Genomic DNA, 27,274 nt, shown 5'->3' with positions numbered 1-27,274 from the left:
AGAAATTAAGTACTGGAGTGTGATAGAGAAAACCTGATCACTGGAGTACCCCACTGGAGATAGTCCTGGATCAAGGAATGGAGCTGGTTATGGGACAAGCTGGAGGACAAGCATATGATGGAACCATCAGCAAGCACAGAGGCCCAGAGGCAGCATTGATTTGAGCTTTCTTAGGACACAGAAGAGTTGGTTGGTAAGTACTTGGAAAGACATTGAGGCACGTGCACGTGTCCTTTGGAAGGTTACAATGGGATATGGGAACATCAGTTGAGGTATGTTTCCAATGAGATGGAATTTCTACATACCTAGAGTAGTTCCAGACACATAATAACATTGTAAATCTATCTGTGGAGCAAGACCATGGGTTCTCGGGTTTTGACTGTTTGATCAAACACATATGAGTATCAATGTTTATATATACGTTTCTACATGGGGACATGTTGTTTAACAGTCACAAAAACGTTTTGTCCTGACTGAGGGGGAACAGCTGAATTCAGAGATGACTGCCTGTTTCAGGTGTGCTTTTCCCCACTTCTGCAGACAACTTGGAGAGCTGGTGGGCCAGAGACACGAGCCCGTCTACTTGCATCAGATGAGGAGATGTTGTCCAGCAGGATGACACAGCCAGTAAACCTTCTTGGGCCACAGGCAATGGCAGTGGACACTTCCCTGTGCTTCATTAAAAAACAGAGGAAGGGGGATTGCTGAAAGACCAGTGAGAAGGCTCCCCAAGCGGAAGAATTTGCTGAGAGGTTCAAGGTGGACCTGTGCACCTGTGTGGTTTTTTTCTCTCCTGGGTGCTCTCAGACTGACTAGCCCCGCTCCCTCCTGTGTCTATATACTTCCTTGTAAACTGACCTACACAGAGAGACCCAGAGTAGGCCATTTGGGGTCAGATTCTCATCTCTATAGACTGAAGGGAGTGTGGTTTTCATTTTAAGAAAAGTGTAAGTTACCACACAGATCATCCTTAAAGCCCACAATGTAAGGATGATAAGAATCCCCAAGGCCAACTATTCTTCAATCTGCTTTAATGACACCTCTTGTCTAAACTTACAGGGTCATTATCTTTGTGTGGCCTCAATTGTTACTGGATATACTTTTAGTATAAATTGTATCTTAAAATACACTAAAATTCTTATTCCCTATTGAAAAAAAAAAAAAACAACACTATAAGAACACAGGAACCACAGAAGGGTATTTACCGCTCCAAGATATTTCCAACAAAACTCATAAGAGTGTCTAACAACATGAACCTCATATTTTCCTACAGGGTAGTTTACAGTGACATTGGAGGCAGAGTCTGCAATCTGTGCCTGTACTTCTTTATCTAGGCCAGTTCAAGATACTAGGCTGGTTTGCTCAGGACTCAGTAAATCTGAGTTCAACTAATAAAGATGATTTTTGTTCTTTGTTCCCATTTCTTCAGCTAATGACCAATAATCAGGGGGAGTCCCAAGCAAATTTTGCATCTCCATCTTCATCACCATTTTTATAAAAGACCCTCAATCTAACTTTTAGCCCAGGTTGTTAACATAAAAGTTGTGTCCCAAACACTCTTTTCCCAAAAAAGCTAAACCATGCTGTGACTATAGTAACCCCCTCAGGTGAACCCCAAATTGTCCTCTGCCCCCTCTAAGCAGATCAGATCTGTGTTAAGCTTGCCACAGTTGGAAGTCCCTGTGTTGGAGCTTATTTTACCATTTTCACAAGCTAATAGGAAATTTCAAAACTTAAGTTCAAAGTGCTTGCAACAGTCTGCAGAGAGTTCAGAACCTTACAAGACCTGCCCCTGAACTCGCTCCTTTAACATCCTCAGTGGTTGTTGATAGCCCTTTGGGAATTAATCTCACAATCAGACTACAAGAAAGACAGGAAAAGAGTGATACAGTTGGGCAGAGACATGAAGAAGATATTCCCCTAGGGTTTAAAAGAAAAAACTGTGATCAGAACGTCAATCTCAGGAGCCAGGCTGACAGACAATGTTTTAAGAAATAAGAATCCATGGCCGGGAAACAGTTTCTTTAATTGTGCAATCACTTTTGGAGCTATTTGGAGTTGTCTGCATAAACTCTTCCCAAATACAAACACACATACGCACCCACACACATTTATTGAGTGCAAATGCCCATTGCTGTAGTTAATGGAGTGAAATACAGCTGAAGTGGGATGAGGAGAGCAGCAGGGGAGGAATTGTGGAAGCCAAGTTAACTGCTCTGATACAAGCTGGCTTTTTTCCTGTCTGTTCCAGCCAGACTACATATTACTGTGCATGATGTACCATGGGTCTACATGTTTCTGTTATCAAACAATATGGGATAAGTGGTAAGTAAATACTATGTGTGAGGTTTTCTTTACCTCATTCAATGCCGAAGCTTTTTCTCCCCTCCCCGATGTATCATCATTTCAATATTCATGGGAGGTGAGGATTGCTTCATGTTTGTTTAAACATAGTTCTCATGTCAGCCTCTGTTTGGGGCTGGGAGATGTCAATATGAGAACCATGTCCAAAAATGGGAGGATGTCACATAACAGCCACCATCATGATGAAGGAGCTAAAGGAATTGATTTATGGGGAAGGATTGAACAATTTAATAGAGCGGCCAGATCTCGACCCAACTCCATACACTAAAGTTAGAGGTGGATTTTGTGAATAGGAAATTTCAAGGACAACATGGTCATGGCAGGGGCAGGGAAACATCTTACTTAGCTGGAATTTTGTGCAAAGGGCAATGACCAGGGCAGCTAGTCAGTCAGGACTTTACATACAGTGCTCTCTTTAGAATGATAAGGGGGGAGGGGGTCTTTTCAGACAAGAATGACAACTCTAGGATGATGTTAAAAATGGACAAATACCTCCAGGGAACTGCATGAGCAGGGGGAAGGTAGATGGGATGATTTAATAGGTCTTTTCCAAGTCTATGATCCTTTTTGTCCCCCATGAGTTAGTAATGTTGTTTTTCAAAGTACATTTGGGAAGCAAAGGATCTGTAATATTCCATGACATTCCTTTAAGATCTAAGCTCATCTTCCTGACAATCTATTTCCAGGGCCATCAAAATGATCATTCCATTTGCAGGAGAAATTATACTAAAGAAATATAATAGTGATTTTTTTTTTGCAACCAAATAAAACACTTCACGATATTAAAGGCTAATAAAGAAAGAAGAGGAAAAGGATGAGAAATCTGGCTTCTTTTCTGCTTTTCTGGTTATACATAAAATCTATCATTCAATGCTAATTCCACAAAGGTCATTTTTTGATGGAAAAAAGTATTTTATTAATTGAAACATGACTACCACTGGTGGTCCTATTTTCCTGATACTATTGCTCTTAGGAATGAAGTTTTGATTACCAACTGATCATCAAAAGCAAAATGAGTACTTTGGTCTAATTAAAGCCTGGATAGATGTAATTCGGGTGCAACAGAGAAAGAACAGAAGGGGGAACTGGCTGCAACACTGCTTCCAGTCCTGGGCAATCTCCTCTGATTTACTGCAGCATTTGGAACATGCAACTTAATCTCTCTGTGCTTTTGTTTTTTGTTTTTTTTTCCTGCAGACCCAGCAAGAGAAGCAGCAGCCATCACAGCCAGAGCAGGAGATGGGATTTCGGCATTCTTCTGGGATTTCCTGAGGATAGACAAGATTTCTGTATTAAGTGCTTTGAGCTATTAAACTAGCATGAGCCTGTGTGTGGTGAGTTCCTGTACCTACTTTTAAATCTTCCAGGATTCATGATGCTTTAGTGTATACAGTAGACATTCAATACATGTTACACTGAATATGAATTACCAATAATTTCTTTAGCAATTATGTCAGCTTACAATATGCATTTTTAATAGTTTTGCCTTACTGACGCGAAATGGTGTTCTTGGAACAGAAGAATAATTGTAATTCTTTTTCCTGAAGAAGGCACTAAGTCTGAATGCCCAAACTGTGCTGAATAACAAACAGAAAGATAGATGTGCCCTTGTTTTTGATTCTTGGTACACAGTGACGGTGGGAGAACAATTACAGAGAACTCTGGTCTCCAAGATCTTGTCAGCATTGGGGTGGGAAGGAGAAGGATGGAGTAAAGACACCTTTGACCCCAGAGCAGACCTCCTGTAATTCAAGTGACCCTCTACTGAAAGTGAGGACTAGGTATTAGGAGACTCATGGTAGCTACTTTTTGTCAACTCACAAAAGGTAAAGAGAAGGAAGAATGGAGTTTCTCTTTAAAGGAGAATTTTAAAATACACATAATTCTAGAGCCTACAGTCAAGACCTAAAAAATATGGCCAAATAAACAGGAACCCCTACTCAACATTATAACCGCTTAGAAATGCAGTTGGCCTCTTCGTTAAGTGACTTGTAAGCCCTGACACACATTCGAATTGTACTAGGGATGCTGAGATGCCAAGTTACTGAAAACTCTTGCCTTTTATAGCGAGGTGATAGAAACCCACTTCAAGGGGAGTGCATGTGCTGGTAATCCAAATTTTATACATCACATTCAGTTTAAATACTACCAAAGTTTCTTTTTTGAAATGTTCTTTCCTCCATATTATGTGACAAAACTTTTTGGAGAGATGCAACACACGTGTCTACTCATGATGCAGATAAGGATCCCTCAACAGACCAAAGTACTGAAACCATCAAAGTTTAATTTGGTAAATTGATGAGTTTTATTGGGATTACTTACAGTAGCAAAGGAGAAGGGTTACTTACAGGAGCAGAAATGGCTCAAAGACAGCTGCATCACTAAGAAATAGTTCAAAGCTGCAAACCTGGAGTGCACTACACAACTTGCTGGTGACTCAATATGTTGGAGAGTGTTCTTTCCAAGTGTCTGTGGGCTAAACCTTTTCTAGACATCTCAGCTGCTTTCTGCTTCTTCTTTCTGGTCTGGTCTGAATCTTAGCAGTTTGGCATGTCTGAGTCTTCTTTTCAGCTTAAAAAAAAAAAATCTGACAGGTGGGGGCCCTAGTGAATCTTGTCAGTTTCAGGGACTTCCTGGAGCTATCTTTGAATAGTTTACCTTCCTGATGATTTATCTTCTCTCTATAATGGGATCTTGGAAAAAGGGGCTACATAGCATCCTTTTTGTAAGCTACCTATGCTTAATAACAAAGAGCTTTAAATGGCTCCCATTTTGAATTTGACATTCAAGAAAACAGTACTGTATATCTTTACCTCTATGCTTACTTAGAATCTCATGTTTTTATTTCTGGCACTAAAGTTAATGTCACTTATGCCTACATTCTCATGATTTTCCTAAGCAGAGGTTACATTTTTATGATCTTGATTTTTGAACCTGTTTAAAATGTTGTTCTCTTCCCTTTAGCAGTCTGTGATTCCACGTCTTATCATTGATCTATACGAGTTTGGGTGGCCTTTTCAGTAGGGGTCAACTAAAAGGCACATGAATCTCAGAGATCTGGCAGTGACATAATTTTATTTGTCTTAAAAATAGAAAAAAATAAATCAGTTTAAGCAAAGAAAGCACAATTTATGAAAAAAGCAGCTAATCTTTGCAAAAGTATAAAATGCTGTTTAAATGTCCCTTTTGGGATATGATCTGACAGAAGTTACCTATGGGACTGGAATATGGGAGATGAGATATATCATTCACTATGGAAAAAATGCGCCTTTTAAACAGACACTTGTCATAACATTGGACAATGTGAGCAAAGGAAATAATTTACATTATGAAGAGCTCAACAAACAAATCCTGTAAATAATACATGCTGAAGAGCAACATGCAGCTCCAGCAGGGCTTTGCTCAGTGAGGCTCTGTTTAAAACATTTATTGGAGGCATATATTACAGTATATCACTTACTGGCTGGAAGCCATGCAATATGTGTCTTTACAAAAAAAATTACCTTGTAATATGAGCCCCTCCAAGGCATAATTATATAATAAAGTTCTTATTGGGAAAACTGGAAGTAGGCCAAGCCTTGTCCAAATATAGTGAATGTCAGAGCCAAATTTATTATCCTTAGCTATTAACAGGAGAAGGCAGGTTTTGTTTACCAAGCCTAATTCTCTCCTAATTACAGCCACTATAAAATAATTACTATCCATGGGATAACAACACAAGACAGAGTGACTAACAGAAGAAACTGCAGGGGTTAGAAAACAGAGTGCAATCCTGTGTCATTTTGAACAGCTTGTGTACTGCCATGAACAAATTAACGGACTTCATTAAGGAATTATATTTTAAGAGTGGCTTTGCGGTGAAGCAGTAAAGCAATTAATGCATCTTATTTGGTCCTAGATCTGAGTTGCCGTGCAGTTTGAGACAGCAACTAAATTTTTTTTTCTTTTAATTTTTGATGTATCAGGTTTAATAGGATTACAAGCACATTACTGGGCAAGACAGTTAATGAGTATAGAGAAAAACCTCTGTTTGGGACAAATGATCTGCGGCCCCTGCTAACTTGTTCTGTCTTTATGAGCTGATTTCTTACCATGGCGATTTTAATAATCTACTAAAGACAAACGCCAACTTTTATCTAATTCCATTTCACAACCTGCCCTTATGTCCTCGACTCAGTTGGATCATGCTTTTGATGAAAGGGCTATTTTTCAGAAAGGGCAGAGTATTCTGTGTCTCTATTTGCGCCACAAAATTGGGAACTTGAAATATTATTTCAATATTTCATATTTGCCTTCCACACAAATCAAAAATGAGTATTATGTAGTTGAAACATGATGCCTCATTAGGTTCTCAATGTCGCCAGTTCCCACGTTCCCTCACCTCTTCCATCTCATCACAGAGCTCCCGCGATGGAAGGAAGCCTTGCTGCAGATCTGTGAACCCTGGAAAAGCATGCATTGGGATCAGCCACGGTTCTTACTACCTGTCCAGGACGGCCAGGGTGAAAGGCCAGGCTGTGTTGGGCTGTGTCTTCTCTCTCCCCTCTTACTCTCCAAAGCCCATTCACCTCATAGTAAGAAAGATGGTCCTGTTTTGGTGACTTGGTGAAAACCTACAAACTCAGCACACACACTTGGGGAGTTGGTTTTAGATACTGTTTTTAATAGGCCTCCAGATGGCCACATAAAAGCAAAAGGATTATTATAGCAACTCCCAGCTGGGCCATTAGAGATAAAGGTGGGCCAGAGTTTTCTTTAAAAAATTCTTCTTTTGAGGAGTACATGACCTGTTCCTAGGAGGAAAAGAAAAAAAAAATCTTAAGAATAAAAGTAGGGGGAGAAATTCTAAATCCAGAAATTCAGTTTCGTATTGTATCTGCCTCTATCAATGTTACTTTATGCAAATCAATTCACTTGATTTAAAGTTAGAATTACAAAATGTAATCTTAGTTCTTTTCAATAATGCTATGGCAGGCTTCAGGTTTCTTATTTCTCCTTTCCTTTTTTATTCTCTAGATACTGAACATTTCTACAGGGAAATAAAGTTAAGAAAGGAATAGGCAATAAAGAGATTCAGGAAAAACTTTTCATGTGGAAAAAATGTCCTGTCTCAAATATATATATATATATATATATATATATATATATATATATATATATATATATTGCAAATGGCTTTTGAGCTGTGAGGTTGAAGGAGGACATGAAATGAAGGTCCCCCAGTGGCTGAACACCTCCTCATTGTACAATCAAAGGAGAAGCATTGAACATCCCTTTCTTTCCCCGCGGTCAGAATCCACAGTGGCTCAGAGGTTGGAAACAGGGCTGGCTGCTTCACTTGGCACAGCCATGCACTCTGCTTTCCTCCATGCTCCTTTTCTAGATATTTCAAAACTGCCCCTCTATGCGCAGGTCACCATATTGTTCAAAGATTTCTTTTGGGGTCTCTGCTTACACTCACTCACACCACACAGGTATGCATTTGTTTGCCAGGAAAATGGTTATCCCCAAGAAGCAGATATGTTTCTCTCCAGTCCTGTTCAACTTCCACTGTGAGTCAATTCCTCCCAGATTCCGTGGTTAGCTGGTTGGTGTGCCCTACTTTGAATTGAGTCTTTTCATCTTTTCTTGTGTCTCCTTGGGAATCTTGGTGAGAAGTTAGAGAGGACAGTTTTAAGAATTACTATCATATTTTTAATGTTGGAAATACAAAGAAAGATGTAAGAGCCCAAGTGTGTAATGACTGAGAAAATATGGAACCATTTTGTCATTAAATCAACTCTGCATATAATGGAAAAAAAAAAGAATTACTATCCACTTCCCATTTTAACAAGAAGCATCTCTTACAAGTTTCATTCTTATTGTTTTGAAATCTTTCAAATATCTAAAATTAGACAGATCAAAAAATACCCACATATTTACTCAGATTTAATAATTGTGACATATGATCAGAAGTTTTAAATATTTGCTTCTTGGTTCTTTATTCCAATAAATCATTGCAAAAGGAATGAGGACTGCTTTGTTCTCAGAGGTGATGCCACAAACCTCTCTCAGAATCATTCCACCCTTCTTCTGGGAACAAACTAATCTTAAAATAGGTGTATTGCTTTCATATCCAAGTTTATGCTGACTGCATATGTTTGTAATGTTCCATTGTTTTCTCATTTTAAATTTACATGAATGATAGATTTTGAATCACTCTTGTGTTTTCAACATATATCCTTGCTCATGCACACAGAATTAACTCATTTATTTTAATTGCCAAATAGGCTTTCATTGCCACTATGACTATAAGATAATTCATTGTTCAAAAGAGAATAAGGTCTTATGCAATATAGTGGATGAAAAACAACCCATTATTTTCTCTGAGGTGCTTTCAATTTGATACTAAGAATAATAAGGATATTGTGTTTGTTTGATTGTTCAAAACAATGATTTACAGGGCTACAAAATGTGAATGACAACTCTAAGTTTTTCCAGCAACTCACATTCCTATATGGAAGAACTCATCCTGCACTAATTTTAATCAGGTAAATATAGAGAGACTATGTTGGTGTGGCCATGAGGGAAAAAAATTAGATAGAGGAAGAGAAGGGATATTTGTTTGGGTCCTAAGAGCAGAAATGAGAACCATCAGAGACAATGAACAAATTTGCTGGTCCTGAGAATTCCAACATTACCGACCACATCCAGTTATTATGATGTCAATGGACAGACACAGCAGATGGTCAAGGACCTAGCAGTGCATTGTGTCCATGGCTCAGGTAGTTAAAGAGACCATAGAATGAATTAGTGAGATGCACTTGAATGTTCTGCCATCTCAATGCACTGCCTGCTGAGATATAACTTCTGTGACCAGTAGCATCCACCTACCTAGCATTAAAGGCTGTGTCTTTTCTTCAAGCTTCCTGCGTAGACAGTTAAAGAGGGTAAATTCCATTTTAAAAGTAAATGCAACTATGAATTTTAAATGGTACAGTGCTACTCAGTGTCAAGAGAAGCAAAGTTTGTTGACTCAAGGTCACTAATACCCATTTACCAGATCAAGTGCAGAATGTTGCATGGTGAGGCATCTTTTAATAAGAAACTAGGAATGGCAGCATTAAGGCCATTATCAGCGGCCTCTGATCTTAGAGAGAATAATATTTCAATACACCTGTTCACTAGGGTCAGCGTTATGCAGAGGCAAAGTAAATATGCACCTTTCAAGTATATTTCAAGGAACACAGGGCATAGCCAGCCTTGCAGAAATCTCTACTACACCGACCTGCCACAAGAACCAAAATTCCCATATTTAGAGTCATTTTTCTGACTTGAGGCATTTTATGTAGAAAAATCTATGACACTAGATGAATCAGTTAAGTACTAAGTAACTGGCTATGCTTTTGATACTCATTAAAACTTTAGTGAGACTTGGGCCTGGAGATATGACTTAACTGATAAGATTGTATATTGCTCTTCCAAAGGATCAGAGTTCAGTTCCTTGTCCCCACATCTAGTAGGTCTCAAATCAATAGCTCCAGGGGATCTAACATTCTCTATTGGCATCTACAGGTGCCCTCATACACATGCTATAAAATCATAGAGGCACACATGATTAAAAAATGAAACAAAAATGAAGACCATTTGGTGATCTACAATATCAGAAAAAAATGCTAGAATAGTTAAGTATTTTATTTTGGTGGGTAAAGAGGAAAAAAGATTAAAATTTACGCACATACACATATAAAAACACCTGGTAAGATTGTGTGTCTACATGTGTAAGCATATGTGTGTGTTTATGAGTGTGATTTCATGAACATAGGTGCAGAGGTTACAGGTGGTGATTAGGATGTATTGTATGACAGAAGAATCTATTTTCAATAAAAAAATTAAAAAAAAAATAACTGGAGGATATAAAACATCTGGGCCGGGCGGTGGTGGCTCACACCTTTAATCCCAGCACTCGGGAGGCAGAGGCAGGCGGATCTCTGTGAGTTTGAGGCCAGCCTGGGCTACCAAATGAGTCCCAGGAAAGGCGCAAAGCTACACAGAGAAACCCTGTCTCGAAAAGCAAACAAACAAAAAAATCTGGATAATTTTGACAAACACTTTCTACATGCCTTTGAGATAGAGAATTGAGCCTGAAGGGTTAATATCACATCCCCACTAGGACAAATATAACCCCCCTCAGTAGCTGATCTTATCAAATGGATGCTTATCAAACTCCAGCCACTAGGAGACAGTATTTTGTAGCAGTTAAAACCTTGAGTTTTGACAATAGCTAGACAAGGGTTCCAGGCTGAAGCTAGCATGAGCATGGGCTAGTTATCCACTTTCAGGTTCATTTTTTTTTATTTTGAAAAAATGGGTTAGGATCAATTACTACTGCATTGTGTTGTGAGGATTGAATGAGATGGTGTATGTCAAGTGATTAACATATGCTTGGTGCTCATGAAACCCAAATGAACCCAGTTCCTAAATGATATATGGATCCATTCCATCCTACAAATCTTTTTCTCCCCTCCTACTCCACTCACCTAGCCTTACAAACTCCTCTCTTCAAAACAAATGTCATGGACCCAGATGCAGAAAGCGTTAATTTTCATTAGAAGACTCTGGCATTAAGCCAAGACACGATCAGCAATGCATCTCCTGTGCATCTTATTTCTCCTTTCATCTAATTACAGGGGCAACAGCAGGGGAAAGAGTTATCTTTTCAGTTAATGGTAGGGAATGACTGAAACCCAGATGAGGAAAAGCTTTAAGGGAAGGAGATCAAAGCTTACACATTCAGGGTTCGTCTATCTCCCAGCTAAATCCAGAACCAAATGGAAAACATCTATGGTCTCCTAACATCCTCTTCTGTGCTCCCAAATCCACGGTTATTTCCTTGGAGTGTAATGACTGATTCATTGGGCTGCTCAGCTCCATAGCATCAGGGTTTCCCTTCCCATCATCTCCTGCTGTTTCATATCACAATCTTGCTATCCATAACAACTGCACTAGCCACTGAGTACTCTGTACCTGTCCTTTGTGCAGAGCATGATAGTATGAGAGTAATACTTAGAATAAGTGCCAGAGAAGATTCTTGCCTTGTATTGTATCTCTGAGTTTTTCTTCTATCCAATTTAGCTATTCAATGTAGCAAATAAAATTTTCACTGAAAGATCTTGGTTAAATCTATCTATTGTTTCTATAGAAATGCACAGAAATTTCTGTTCTTAAAACCGCATTAACATTCAGAGACTACACAGTACTTTCTAGTTCTTAATACAGAAGATACTTTCAACGAAAGCCACTGTCTGGGACTTATGTATAACGATTATTCTGCTATCAACAATGGACCCTGTATGTAGCTTATTCAAGGATCTCAATCTCACTGCTTACATCAAGGCTTTAGCTATTTTGATGACTTCATTCATAAATTATTTTTTCCAATTCTCATCAATCATTCCCTCAAAAAAAGTCTTTCTATAAATTTCTTGGCATCTAAACTGGTTTTCCTACATTTTTACCTACCAAGGACAGAATTTGTGAACAGTTTAAAATTCATGCTTATGAGTAAAATTCTTTCTCATCCTGTAGAATTTTGATACCTTTACAATTTAATATATTACAAGGCTATCGATTCATAAAAACCCCATTGATTTTTAGGTTCTTTCCAAGATCAATCCCATGGTAAATTCATCTTGAAATGCAAGTAAATGTGCTGCCTGTTCTAAAGTCACCTCATTTGGAGGAGAAGGAATTCTGTATTTGCCCTTAACTTTTCTGGGCAGACATTCAGAAGCAGAACTCTGGCCTGTTAAGAAGCACAGCTGTACCCTGCAGGTAGAATGAAAAGGTCCTAGATGAGGTCTTGAATGCATGTCCTTACATGGTTCACATTGCAACCTAATGTACAGTTGCAGACCACCCCACCTGAGATAATAAATGAGAAACTCTCAGGGCTGTTGAGCACTTTGCAAATTTTCACAGTGGCTCAGCACAAACTTAGTTAGCACAGGTGTTCACATAATTGTGATTCATTGGAGAAATTCTCAGTGCTCAATAGCCCTCATACTCCTTTTCCTCCTAGGTGGTGGCTGAGTGTGAGTATATTGTGGGGAAATGTGCCATGATGTCGGGCTTCACTGGTGCTTGTCCAAAGGGTACTGGGTTGATTAAAAAAGAAAAAAAGAAAGAAAGAATAGCTAACTGTGTCCAATTCTCTTGGTCCATTTACTTAAGTTTTAGAAATGGAAAGATGACATGTATTCAATAATTCCAAAGATGGACACTAATGCTAATTTATTATTCACACAATTCCACTAAAACAAAACAAAACAGAAACCCCTATCACCAACAACTCTCTTACAGTACTGAATAAGACTATGACTTTTTACTGAGATTTTCAAATAAAGTTCAAAACAATGCAAAGATCTCAGTCTCCATTTTTTGTCCTTTGTGGCTGCTATCTTCTGGTGCATGTGCTTGGTGCCATCCAAATGCCCCTTTGCTCATTTTAAAGTTGGTCACCATTTGGAGTAGGATCCCAAAGTAATCACTTTGAACCAGTGCTCACTCTACAATCAGCCATTGCTGTCTGCTCTAGTTTTTCTACCTGCAGAGTGAAATACATTTATACAATTGAGTCTCTAAGTAATAATGTAAAATTTGCATAGTTCTTAATGTAATAAATTAAATGACTTAGATTTTCCAAAACCCTTACAATTCAGTTAATGAATATTAAGTTCCTATATTATGAAGCATTGTGAGTTGGAGGATAATGAGGAATAAAAAGCCACCCACTCGTCATGCACATATGATCTATATATGATGCTCTTACACTGTAATTTGGTGCATCAGGGTTAAGATCTAAATTTTTGTATTCCTCTCCATTTTAAATTGCTTTAAATTCCATCCCTGATAATCAACTGGTATGCCTTCCACTGAGCTTCATGTCACCATCTAGATGAAAATATAGCTACCATCACATTAAAAAAGGAAGTGATTTTTCTTGGAGGAAGGAAATCAAGGAGGTTATATTTTGATCTTTTAAATTCCACAAATTTTCTAGCATTTGACATCTAAATTCTGCTTTGTATTGGATTTTCTCCATCACAAACCAAGAACTTGCCTTGCACTTTGACAGTAGAGGGTCTGAATGTTTTTATTATTCACACAATCCCATAAAACCTCTGAGAAATGCATTGTTTCCTCTTCATTTTCAAATACAAATTAGTACTGTTAGAAATCTCAAACTCTTTACCATCCACCTAAACCTCACATTCCCACATGATATCCTCCAGGCAAAAAGACACACTACTATTACCTACTATTACATTAGTCTCAAATACATATAATGCCTTCTAACCTGTGGATTGTGCTAGAGTATCACTTTGACTCCTGTCTGAGCAGGAAAGAGGTTTATATCAATTAATGTTCATTTTCAGTTCTCTGGTCCTAATATACTCTACTAAAACCATCCAGGGTAGAAAAATGCTTCTAAAAGAAACACATCATCAGTTCTGATGGCAGTTTCATCAGCTTCCAATAGAAAGATGTTATCAAGAAATAGAGCCTAGAAAAAGACCTCACCAAGTAAACTAAGGGTTAACTGTCTTTGAGAGAACTAAGGTAGGCACAGAGCAAAACAAGAGCATAGTGCTTAAGAGAAGTCCTGAGTGAGTGTGTATTGCTTCATAGGGATAAGGCCATGTCTTGGACCAATGTCTTAGCCCCATGAGAATGCCCAAGCCTTGGTTCCTGGTCCAAATGTGAATGCTAATAGCGTGTGCAGAAACTATTTACTTGTAGCTTTCCTCCCTTGTCCCCATGATATAGTCTCAAGACCATTTCAACTGAGATTCACTAACCCTGTCTCTTTGATCCCACTGCACACCATAAACCCCGCCTCCTTTCTTTATCTGTGCCTTAACCACCCTCTTCCTACCTCAACAGCCAGCAGCAACCTCATCTCTCTGTTCAACTTTGTAAACACACTCAGCTTCTTTATGTATGACAGAGGCAGGCCCACCAGATCCTGGAGTTCGTTAGTCTTTTCTTCATTTCCCTTCAGTCAGGTCAGTCCCTGGAACCAAGGAAGGATTTGGTGAAGGGGCAACCACAAGGACCCCCATGGTGACACTGACTCCAGGGACTTGCATTAGTCAGACAAAGGAAGGCTCCTAGAGAAGTTCTCTAACAAAGGCAAAAGAAGCAGTAAAACAAAGGAAGAGAGCAAAGTGCAGAAAGAACCGAGGAATGCAAAGCACATCTCAGCAGCGGTAGGGTCCCCGAGTATGCTGCCCTGGGTTAGCTGTGTCTATCAGACAGAACGCCAAAGTTTTACCTACTTATGAGACAAAGGAAATACATCCAAACTTGGAGAATGACTTTCAGGGTCCTTGACTGCTAGATGAGAACCATTAGTATAGAAACTATGGGTTCATTAGATTTCAAATACTTGTAAAAATATTTAATTTCCACCAATGTCTATAAATGGTATTATCTGCAACCAATATTTGTCATACTGAAATCATAGCCTTCATCTGACGACTCACTCAATTAGCAACTTCTTTTTTTAAAAAGATTTATTTGTTATTATGTATACAGAGTTCTGCCTACATGTGTCCCTGCAGTCCAGAAGAGGGCACCAGGTCTCATTACGGGTGGTTGAGAGCCACCATGTGGTTGCTGGGAATTGAACTCAGGACCTCTGGAAGAGCAGTCAGTGCTCTTAACCGCTGAGCCCTCTCTCCAGCCCAATTAGTAACCTCTTGAAGCCAATTATATCTACAGTCAAAACTGTCTATTTTACTATAATAAATTTTTCCTTGCCAAGCATCTAAGGTCATAAAAATATGTGTGAAGAACAAATATTAATGGAATATATAATTATATATGGAACAAATATATAATGGAAAAATATTAATGCAATGCTCATTGTATTTTTAAGACTTTTCAGTCTTCTAGCTTTATTCTTGACATCCAGAAACAGAAATTTTCAGATTCATTTTCACTGGCACAGCAGACTTCTTTAATTTGTTCACTTTGGCTTCCAACTTCAGGCATCAGTTGGTGTGCTATTCTTAATAATGACTGCTGTACCATTCAGTTCTTGAACCTATGTTCACGATGTCTGCCAGGCCTGAGAGTAAAATGTCTATAGAAATCAGGTTGAAAGTTCAGAGAGGTTTCTCCATTTTTCTTTCCCCTCCCTGCCTCCACCTGTCTCTCCCCCCTTTCTCCTGCCCCTCCCTCCTCTCTTCCCATTATTCTATACTAATTCATGCAGCTACTATACTATTCAGATGCTCTCCCATAATTCAAAAGTTATTTGGCACATCATATGACTAAAGTTTATTGCGAAAACAGGGCAGTCGTCTGCCAACAGTTCCTCTGCTTCTGACTTTACACGACTATGCGTTCTTACTTTCCGTTCTTCTCCCAAGATAGAGTGACTTTTGCATTGCGCACTTAAGGAACGCTTAAAATTTTAAACCAGAAATATGAAGGAAAATGGCTGAATTTTTTTATCTTTCTCTAGGATATATTGTCATCTCAAGACCAGTGGAACAATGTTAAAAAATATCATGCTTTTAAAATGTATGCAAGGATGCTTATTGGTTTGTAACGTTGTCTCCTATCTCATTCTCCTGTGAAGCATAGTAACAGTAAATGAGCTTTCTTGGGTCTGGGATGCTTTTGGAATGGCCTTTACTGGAAGGGACTATACTGTCTTGAGTTCACCAAACCCCTCTCCCTAATTGCTGGCCAGCCTGAGAGGCAACTTTATTCCAATTTTGAGAAAGGAATTCTCATTGGTTAGCCTCTGTGAGAAACTCTCTTGACTGCACTAACTCCCTAGAATGAGGGAGACTGGATGCTCCGGGGGCAGGGGATCCCTCTCCAGCAGATTCAGATGTTTCCAGATCTGCTGGTGGTAATTGACATAATTCGTTCTAATGAGTTAGAAGAACCTGAAGAGCTTTCTGTGCAAACGCGTGGAGCCACTCTGTGAATTTCTAGGCTTTTAGGACCCTCTCAGTCCCCAGTTTCTGCATTTACTGCATCCAGTAAACTGATAAACAAAAATGATTTATTGTAAAATAGTTATAAGTAAAGAAATGTCCTCTGAGGATACAATAATTGTTTTCATTTTCCTTCCCCAGTGCCAGTGGTATAATAAAATGCTAATAGATGCAAATTATGCATGATCCTTAATGCATACTAAAGAGAAACCATTTAAAAATCAGGTACCTTTTGTTTGTGAATAAGCAGTGGGACATTGTTTTCTTTCTGAGGTATTGTACTAACTGGAAGTTTCCTTTGTGGATGGTCTGCACAGACAGGCCTCCTTAAGACTGTTGCAGGGAGACATTCCTGAGAGGAGTGGAGGCATCATTGGGGAGGAGAAGAGGTAAACAAAACCATTTTTTTTTTAATTTTAGATGATTCTGTAAGGAAATCATGGAAATAAAACCAAAAGATGTGAATAGGACAGCCACTGTGACTTAAAGAAGAGAAAATTGAAATATATGAAAAATCAATGAGATAATAATTAAGTTGTGTGCACACCACAGAGTGGCCAGGACACCTCGTGCATTTAGACCTGAAGCTTAGGAGCCGAAGTCATCAGTAGTTAAAAGGGAGCAAAGAACAGCCGTCATTCTGAAGCTAATTTCATGATGAGACACTAAAAAACACATACCTGCTACAGTCAAGCAGGATATTTATAGGAGGTTAAAGATACAAATTAAAGTCCAGGAGCCTATACATTCCTGATTACCCAGCATTCTTAAATCAGTCCTCCTCAGTCTCACACCTGGGGTCTCAGCTGCAGCATAGCTGTCATTTACGCTATCCATGGCCCAGGATTGATGACAGTCATTCGCTGATGAAGCTGTATACATCATTTCTGTCCGAGCTGCACTGGCCAGATGGACCCTGACCATCCATCGCCTGTCAGGGACGCATCTGTTCACACTGCTGCTAGGGGTACTAACAAGTCATTGGCTTCTCCAAAAGGACAGTGTCAGCTGGATAGGGCACAACATAAAAACCGGTGTTGCCAGCTTTCTCTTTTTTCTTATCAAGGAATGGAGTTTGTTTCCCTCCTCCCAAGAGGAGATACATTGCATTAACTTTTTTTTTTCTTAGAAAAGTTAAAGAATAGATATCCAAAGATCACAGACACTTTATCACCTCCATATTGATAAAACAAATTGGTTTTCCATCTCAAATTTCTTTGTGTTGGTAGAGCTTCAGTAAAATATGACCCATTCAAGGCTATGAAATTCAAGTGTTTGGTCAAGCCTGGGAGTTTATCAGTATTTGTGTCTATAAGAAAAGTCAAGATGTTTGTGTATTGTTTTTTCTTTCTGAAATCCAGGTAATTTTTTTTCATGCTTGTTATAAATAATACTCTGAGGCTAAAATAAGAAAGTAACCTAAAGAAAAGTTCACAATAATTTTGTCCACAAATCATATCAATAGCAAGATGGTACACATTTGGTAAAGAGCTTTTTTTCATTTATTCCAATTCTATTAAAGATGATTTTTTTTAAAATAAAGAAGTCATCCTTTTACTGGAATGATTAAGTAATACCTGTGGTTCAACTTGTTCTGTGTTTCAGGTAAAATCTAAGCTTTTTCCGTCTGTTAATTTATTTGCTATTCACATCTCTATATGGTAGAACTCAGTTTTCAATGAGCAAACTAAAGACTAAAGAGTTAAAAATATTACAACTATAGTGTAGTATTGGCATAATGAAGCTTTGAGACAAAAATAGGTCTGACATCAAAGCCCATGGGTTGATTCTTTTAAAATTTTAGTTTCCAAAAACAATCTTCAAATACAGATCTAAACAGCTCTTACAGTCCAATTTCTTGATAATTAGAAAAATGTCTTTTTTATTAAAAGGAAATTATTTGCTTTGGCAAAATTTTAACTAGAGATTTCAAACTAATCAAGAAAGAGAACTAGAACCCAAATTGGACAATTAACTACTTTCTTGTTTAATTTCAGGGTAGAATTTCATTTAAAAAATCTTCTTTATTGTCGAAAGATAAGCTTCAAAAGTTAATAGGTAACCACACACATGCTCTTACATGTGCATGGTGCATCCAGAATTATCTCCATGAGAAACAGATCATGGGGGAGGAATGCTCTTCCACAGGACAGCAAAGCAGAGGCTATTGCTAGAATAAATCTGAATGGGAATGGGTGTCTACAGGGATCCTTCCTGGTATTTGTCTATCAATCCATGTCCTACACATAGCCTCCAGCCCTGTATTATTTCAGTTTACTGGTTTATGATAGAAAATCCAGTACATTCAATCACTCATAGAAACCGTAATATCACAGATTCGGGTGACAATTTATTGTAAAAGAAATTAACCTAATTTTGTTAGATGTGAAACTGTTAAGCGATGAGGTGCCTTTCTCAAGGTCACAGGGAAAGCATATCTGAATTGGCAATGAGAGACACATTGTTGAAAAATATGAGTGACTATAAACTTCATTTTGGCTGTCTGCTTTGGCAGCTTCAAGAGTTCTGCAGGGAAATTTCTCTATAATTCTCCATTTTGGCCTCAAAAACTGGCAAATCATATGGATTTTCTTATTACATGGCCTCAAACTCCAATTAATTCACTTTGTTTTTTTTCTTATAATTTTATATTACTGTAGAAATTTAAAATATTGGAACAGAATTAAATTTCTGAATGTATATATATTGTTTAAAGACACAAGCAAATGCATTTCTACCAGGAAAGTTAATGCAGGTACTGAGGATCAGTCATTGTGTGCTGATTGTCACACTTGGTTCCTCTTGCATTCAGCTGGGAACATTCCACAATCTAAAAGAAATTATGATCCTTAAGAGCAGAAAGTAAGTCAAACAGGCTAAACTGCCATTTAGTCCAAAGAGCAATGCACTAGAGGAAATGAAATAAGCTGTCTTCCCAGTCGACTGGAACAGGTACTTTGTAAATGTTCTACAGCTAGAATGAAGAAATGAATGAGTGGGTACAAATGAATTAAAGTATATGTAGGAGTATTTATGGGGTACAATTCATAATTCCATCACAAAAAAAGTCAGATGGTGGTAAGACAAATAAGGATCTTCTGGAGGTAAGTGTGCCTTTATCCTGGTACCCGGGACCAAGGGCATGGCAAAGAGGCGTTGCAGATGTGATGAAGGTGTGGGGATCAAGGGGCGATGAATTGTTCACTATTAATTCATGGCAGGCCCTGTTGAATTGAACGCACTCTTACAGGTGAAAGCACTTCCTTGCTGTGGTCAGAAAGGGATATGCCCTGAGGATGCATCAAGAGAGGTGGGACATTGGTGACTTTCAGATGGAGGGAAGGTTCCAGAAGTCAAGAGGGCGGGCATTCTAGAAACACGACTGCAGAATCAGATTCTCCCCAGAACCTCAGAAAGGAAGGCAGCCCTGACGTCACCTTCTTCTCATCCCTGGGCAATCCATGTCAGACTCTGACTTACAGAGCTGTAAGGGAACAGAAGCATACCGTGTTAAGCCACTCTATTTCTGCCAATTTGTTAAGGCAGGGATAGAAGACCAACACATGTTTCTGATGTTGTTTTAGCATTCCACAGTTTATAGATCCACCGTGATGCCACCTAAGAGGTCAATGTCAAAAATGTGAATCCAAAGTTCAGCGTTAAGTTCCAAGAAGAAATAACTCATTGTTTGAATAGGTACAGCAATTAAATTTTGTGATGAATTTGGAGAGCATTCTAAAATGGCTGTGATAAAATGTGTGTCCCTTTCTTCAGGAGTAAAAATAATACTGAGTTACTGGGAGTCTCCAGCACCGGCCAAGATCTCATTTAACAAATTTTGCAATTTATTTTTATTTTAATTAGCCAGATTTATTAAGTAAAAAAAGAAGAAAAGAAATTTTGTTAATAAGTCAATATAATTACTAAGATAGACCTTGTGGAATGGTATATATATTCTTTCTCAGATATACCATGGTATCTAGTACATCGATGCCTGGCCCACCATGAAAATTTAAAAATTAGTATTTGATATGATTTGTAATTTTTGTAAATATTGTTTAAAAAGTAGTGTTTGGTTTGAGTATCTATCTTTCTGAAATAAATGACTCTCCATTAGGCAGAGTTCTTTCCTATTGTCTGGTTTAAGGAGCAGTAAGATTATTAGTGATGTAGCTTAAATGAACTACATAGGAGTTTACAAAGTTATCTGGACATCTAGGCAGTACATACGGCAATTGCAAAGGTTCGTAATCTAGAAATGCTTTGCTTTCGTTTAAAAATTCAGTGAAAAAATATAAAAAAAATACTGTGAAATACTGAAACAAAAGATTGTGCGGAAGTCATTTCTTAATGTAAGTACAGGATAGAATAACAGCCTGCTCTTACTGTTTATGCCTACATCTGCACGCCCAATCATTAGTTTTCTCTTACTCCATATTAAAGGTAAGATCTAAGAAATTTTAAATAATCCTTTCTACCATAGTCTCTTCTTACTCAGTATCCTGGTTATGTTACCATTACTGTGATAAACACTATCACCAAAAGCATCTTGGGAAGGAAAGGCCTTATTTGGTTTGCACCCTTCTCTCTGCCTCCCACTGTCCCTCTCTCCCTTCATCCCTTCCCTCCCTCTTATCTTTCTACTGGGGATGAAGCCTAAGCTTTCTCGCAGCTAGGCAGGGCTCTATTACTGAGCAGTGCTTCCAGCCCTAGCTTACATTTTACACCACAAATTGATAGCAACATCACAGCAGAAACATTACCCATGAGTTTTCTGGTCAGTGATGCTATCCTATCCACACAAAGCTCCACTGTTCTTCAGTTTTTTGTTAGCTTCATTTGCTGTACATACAAGGTTTTGTTTGGTTGGTTTTCTTTTTCCTCCCTAGCTCACAGTGAAAGAATTTCTTTTTTAATGCTGTGTCACAGAAGAGCCAATTCTACCACCCAATTATCCACCTCTTCACCCTCGAATTGGCACACAGATGCTCAAAGGAAGCTTGTGAGATCAAGCTGTGTGTGCAAAATATTGTGCCCTGAGATGCTGGATTTGGTGGCAAAGCTTTCAGGCCACTCCAGGGCGTATGTGCCCTATGGAGAAGTGTTAGTCTCCAGGCAGACCATGATAGGCCTCGGGTTAATCTTGTATAGAAAGATGGATTCCAACCCAGTCACCACTGGCAAAGTAAAGCTTAAACCAGTGATGTTTACTTTTGCATTTTTACACATTTGCAAACACTGCACTGGTACTGATTTCATTTACCCTTGCTAGGAATAGAAGTACTGTTGAGAGGCAGGCAAGGTTTTCCTTTGTGTGTTTGCATCATTCAGACCAGCTTATGCTGGGACAATCAGGCAATCTTCAAATTTCAAATCCAACTGTGATCAAAGACATGTTTGAGGGAATGTTTTATCCTATGGCATGGGAGCTCAAACTCAGCTTTTTTATTTTTGTTGTTTTTCTTTCTTTGTTTTTCAAGACAAGGTTTCTCTGTGTAGCCTTGGCTGTCCTGGAACTCACTCCATAGTCAAGGCTGGCCTCGAACCCAGAGACGCTTTGCCTCTACCTCCTGAGTGCTGGGATTAAAGGCGTGTGCCACCAGGCCTGGCTCAAACATAGCTTTCTATTCTCTGGAACTTGCCTATTTGTTAGTTTCCCTGCCCCCCCCACCCCAGCCCTACATTCGTTTGCACAATAGGGCATTTGATTATTTTATTTCTTTCTGCTATGACATAGACTGTTCTTCCATCTCACTCGTTGCTTCCTGCTGGTTTCAGTGCAGGTGAAGATGCTGAAATGAAGAAGCAAAGAGACCAGAGGTGTGGGGGACTGTGGGAGTCCAGCTCTGACCTGCTCCCACCTTTCAAAGGGTTCTTAGGTAGAAGAGAGAGGAATGAGAAAATATCAGAAAGATAGGTCTAGATGACTAGGAGAAAGACAGGGACACAGGATAGCGTCAGGAGGGCCTTAGTCAATAAATACTCAATAGACCCTTAGTTCACTCAAAAGGGCTTTTTGTAATATGCCAAGGGGAGAGACAAAAGACCTCCCACTTGCAAGATCAAAGCACACCATACAGCCAAGTATAGACCCTTCCAAATACCTGGTAAGCATGCCTGTGGTCAAATCATCTCCTTATGCAGCAAACTCAGATTTTCTGACCCTGAGTAAGGTCTCACTAGATAGCCTCTGTGGGCCTCCACACAGGGGATACTGTTCATTGCCTGGGTCCTCACTGTCTAACAGTGACAAGGCAAAAGGACTTGTGCATAGTGCTCTCTTAGAAAAAAAGTACGGAATGTATATTAATTTATTCATTTTGCAAATCAGTTCCACTCCCCTAAGCTGTAGGGATAAGAACATGAACAGTGCCTACCTTCAAAGTGTTTTAACCCAGCAGATATAGATTTTGGTTTAAAAGGGAGGCTCCTGAGTGAGTCTGTGGTACAAACTACGTAGAAGGTACTCCTAAACCTTGGGAGGAGAGAGCAGAGTTCTCCCTGACTGTGCAATGGCCTGCAGGAGTATGGGGAGTCAAGAGGATAAGCGTGAACCTTGAGGATCCTGCCAGGCAATCAATAAAGCTTCCTCCCTGGTCCAGAGGACGCCCTTAATTAGCTGGCTATGTATTTTACTTGCTTTTGTGATGTCTCACAAATGCACTTTGAATATTTTTGTATTTCACATTTTAAGATCCTGGTGAGGTAAGATCACAGGTCTCGCTCTTCTTATTATACCTTACTGGCTGAGAATTAAGCTCTGACCTCAGACTTCTGGGTTTTCAATCCCTCTCTACCACTGATAATTTGAACTCTGGTAAGTTGTTAAACCTCTCCAGTTCTGTCTGTTTTCCTCAGTTGAGAATGAGAACAACAGTTTTGCTTACCTTACAAGGTTGTGACTGGCTTAAAAAATAATAATACAACGCACTTAATACAACTGTCCTCAACAGTGCATTATGAATACTGTGTACTCTTTCGACTTCCTCGGATCATGATATGGCACAAATTGAGAGACCAAAGGCCACTTGAGCCTCTAAGTGAACTCTGTTTTTCCTTCTCTTGAAGCCGTGAGAAAAACAGTTGGCCATTCACAGCTCATGCTCTGCAGCTGTATGAGGAGAAGGTACTGGAACGCTGCACAACATCTCTCCCATGTGCTCTTCACAAAATAAGCAACACAGCATACTCTCTTTTAAGGCTTGGATGGAAACTTACCGACCCTCATAACCTTAGTGCCCAGCACAGAGCCTGGCACCTTGTAAGACCTTGAATAAATAGGTTAGCATATAGTAGGTTTCTCATAATATATGTGGGTAAATAGATAGCCCAGTTGAAAATGACTATTCTGAAGTACCATCACTTGAGGCCTGTGCCTTCTGTATGAAATGTAAGTGTCACCTGATACAAAACGTGCTATAGATGGACAGGGACCTTTTTTTTTTTTAGTCCCAGGTTATCATATGTTTCTCCAAGCCCACTGCATTCTTAACAAACCTTTACTTTTCCTGAAAGATTGTCTACACTTCCCATTCCCCTCCCCCTCTATGAAGACAGGGATATGGACTTATTGATCATGTTGGTATCACAGGTGATTACTTCATACACTTGTCTTGTACGTGTAATAATTTTGTCCTTTCTTCTATCTAATCTGTTTGCAGCTCTCTCCAGAAAATGTTTAGAAGATGGATAGGATGTTTTCCTTTGGCCCTAAACTCAGTATTTCCTAAGATTACCATCAAGTTAAATACTTTGCTAGAAAATCTCAAATAATTCATTGAAAGTTTTATATGTGCCTTTTACTACAAAGAAATGTCACAAATTAGATCCAAAGCACAAAAATGAAGTCTTAAACAGTTCTAAAATCACATCTGTCATCAGATCGAGGAAGGTCACAGTCTTTCCTACGTCCAAGTGTAGTGTAATAGTAATGTGAACCAAGGACACTTTGGGAATATCTTCCAGTATTCCTTGAGGTTCATCAAGAAGGCACACACCATTGCCCATATGGTTAAAGTCAATCTACAGCTCTATTTTTCTTAAGCCAGTAATCACATAGTTGGCCTTTCTAGGTGGTCAGTCCCCACCTTGAGTCAATGACATTGCTGCATAAATTACCAGTGTTTTGAAGTACCCTAGAAAAAAATATCACTTCTTTTTGAGAAATTTCAAAGAATACAGGGTACTGTCCAGGAGCTCTGGTTAAAGGCAAGACTTTTCTATTAATTGAGACAAAATCCTTTATAATTCAACTTCTCTTTTGTCCAATTTTGCCTTCGCTTTAGCACTCATAACTTATTTTCAGATCTCAAAAAGAAGTGATGTGAATACATTTAATAGAGGTAGAAATAGAATTTTAAATATATGTCAACATATATTTAAATCATATAATGTTCTCATACCTTTCCTATAAGTCAGAAATTATGTAAAAATATAAAAACAATGAGTTTTTATAATTTCAGTTATACATTTTATTGAGACAACTGATAGACTTAAAATAGGAAACTATGTACTAACTTCAAAACCAAATCTCTAATTATAGGTAATATTAACAGGATGTCAGATTCCTTCTAAGTTCCACAAAATATTAACTCCTAACTCTCAAGTAAATTCATAGAACAATCTAGAGGACAAAGAACTGGGGAATCATATCTTATCTCTTGTTCATGAAAATATACAAAGAGAGGATTCTGGTGTGTGACTTCTCTATTAGTATTTTTTTTAATCAAATGATCCTGGGGTCTGCATAGGGAACTTACTTTTAATAATTTTAGAGAATCATGTCATTTCACACAAGGAGTTTCATAACATACTTGACTTCTATTTATTAAAAGCTTGCCAAACAAACATTCATAAACTGAAGTTGTGGGGAGTCTATTCTTATGTAGGTCTTTAGAAATGTAGATGAGCTACTAATAAGACTGTAATTTGCGTTATTTGTCTGTGAGAGCCAAAAGAGACAGAAACCTCTAAAATAATAAAAACACACTGACTGATAGATGATGGGTTGGAATTGAAGACACATTTTGGCAGAGGAAAAACTGGATAGATGGAGAAATACATACTTAAAAATCAGTTAACTCAGCTCTAATTTGTCAAGCTGCTGGGTGGTAAGATCAGGGGTTGTGGTGAGTAGTTGCTTTCTCCCTGTTGGACATTGGGCCTTTTTTTTTTTTTTTTTTTTTTTTTTTTTTTTTTTTTTTTTTTTTTTTAACAACCATGACTACATTACTCTCCCTGTACCACTATGAAAGAGGGTGTCACTTTTGAGTAGTTTGAGCCACATTGCCATTGGCAGCAACTAACTAATTCTCCTCTGCCAGTTCACTGGGGCATCCAGTAGTCAGGTTGCCAATGTGCTGGGAGAGGGCCAGTAACTCTTTGGAAGTGGAAGGCCTTACCTGGATGGTCTCTGGCAGTCAGGATGGACAATTCCCTGAGCTGAGCTCAACAGCCCTTGGACATAGGTCAAGAGTCCTCTGCTGGCTTCAGCTCAGGTGACTTCAGAGCAGGTTGCTGGAGGGAGTTCAGCAAACCACTGAGATGAATCCATTGGAAACCATCTGACAATAAATTAAGGGAAAATTCAATGGCAACACTCCAAAAGCTATAAAAGCAACCATTAGAAATTAGAAGCACTGCACAGATCCATAAGGAGAGTTCTTGGCAGTCGGGTGAGCACACATTTTTTTCATTTACTATTTTTTTGTTTTCTTTTTTTCTTTGTTGCAAAAGAGTACAACAGAATGGTGCAAAAAATTAAGCCAAATTTTTAAATGTGTTCTTATGAAATATTTTTATGTGACGTTGAAATATATACAGTTGTGTTTCTTATACTCAGGTCAAAAGTAAAAGGTATAGAAATGAAATTTTTATGCTTTATCACTGCATTTTCTACTTCTATGTTGGGTGAAGATCACAGGTGTGGCAGCAGTTGGAAAACAACCTAATAGGTGAAAAAGTTCTTTTATGTATAAAAATAAAGCCAGTTCTTCAAAGCTAAAATAAGACAAGTGGTAACTTGGTATTGAAATTAATTTAACTTGTTTCTGTCTGGGAAAGATGGGAAAGAACAATATAGTGGGTTTTTTTTTTAATTTTTTTTTTTTTTTTTGGTTTTTTGAGACAGGGTTTCTCTGTGCAGCTTTGTGCCTTTCCTGGAACTCACTTCGTAGCCCAGGCTGGCCTCGAACTCACAGAGATCCGCCTGCCTCTGCCTCCCAAGTGCTGGGATTAAAGGCTTGCGACACTACTGCCAGGCGTAGATTTTCAATTTAGTATGAATAATGAGGAAAATTAATCCTGAACCCCTAATCAGAGACTTTACAGAGTTGTATTTCTCCATTTGTTTATCAATTTGTCAATTTCAAAGCTGAATCAGTAACACTGATCCATGACCTTGCGTGGCTCCAGAGCTTGGTCTAAGTGGGGAGACAAAGGAATGAAGAAAGGGCAGAGATGGACGTATGGATACGGACAGGCTGGACTCAGGACTGAGCTCTCTGAGGGAGAAGCTGCAGCACCTGGGTGCTCAGCCTGTTCATTGTATGTAGGCGGGAGGGGTCATTGCATACAGGCAGTAAAAATCTCAATAATGGCTTAAACCCTCTTGGTAAGGGCAGGGGAGCAGACTTCAGGCTCGAAACACCTGGCAGGGGTAGGGAGAGCTATGATAGACATTTCTACTCACACTGTAAATATTTACACTCATCCCTCTATATCTCACCCAGGGAAGGCTCCTCTCCCATGGGGCTGAGGCACTGGGGTACTTGACAAGACTGTGCCTACATCAACAACACATTTACTCAGGCCTTCCCTGCCTCCCTACAACATCTCACAGTTTATAGTACTAATACATTTAGAGATGGTTTATCTCAGAAAATCCACAACATTTCTTTGGTAATTTGTTGTTT

The 27,274-nt window shown here is 38.8% G+C and overlaps 1 long non-coding RNA gene across 1 annotated transcript in view; it reads right to left on the bottom strand.

Annotated features, from left to right (window-relative positions):
• Nucleotides 1-7,005: 7,005 nt before the first annotated feature.
• Nucleotides 7,006-27,274, bottom strand: part of LOC119087763 — a 37,393-nt gene continuing 17,124 nt past the window's right edge. The window contains exons 2-3 of the long non-coding RNA XR_005091241.1: nt 25,763-25,924; nt 7,006-7,157 (exon numbers count right to left, since the gene is read on the bottom strand). This is a non-coding gene — a long non-coding RNA (uncharacterized LOC119087763). The remainder of the gene's footprint in view (nt 7,158-25,762; nt 25,925-27,274) is intronic.

Source organism: Peromyscus leucopus, chromosome 4 (assembly GCF_004664715.2).
Source record: "Peromyscus leucopus breed LL Stock chromosome 4, UCI_PerLeu_2.1, whole genome shotgun sequence".
Taxonomy (NCBI): Eukaryota; Metazoa; Chordata; class Mammalia; order Rodentia; family Cricetidae; genus Peromyscus; species Peromyscus leucopus.
The sequence above is the reverse complement of the archived record's forward strand: the minus strand, read 5'-3'. Positions and strand labels throughout refer to the sequence as shown.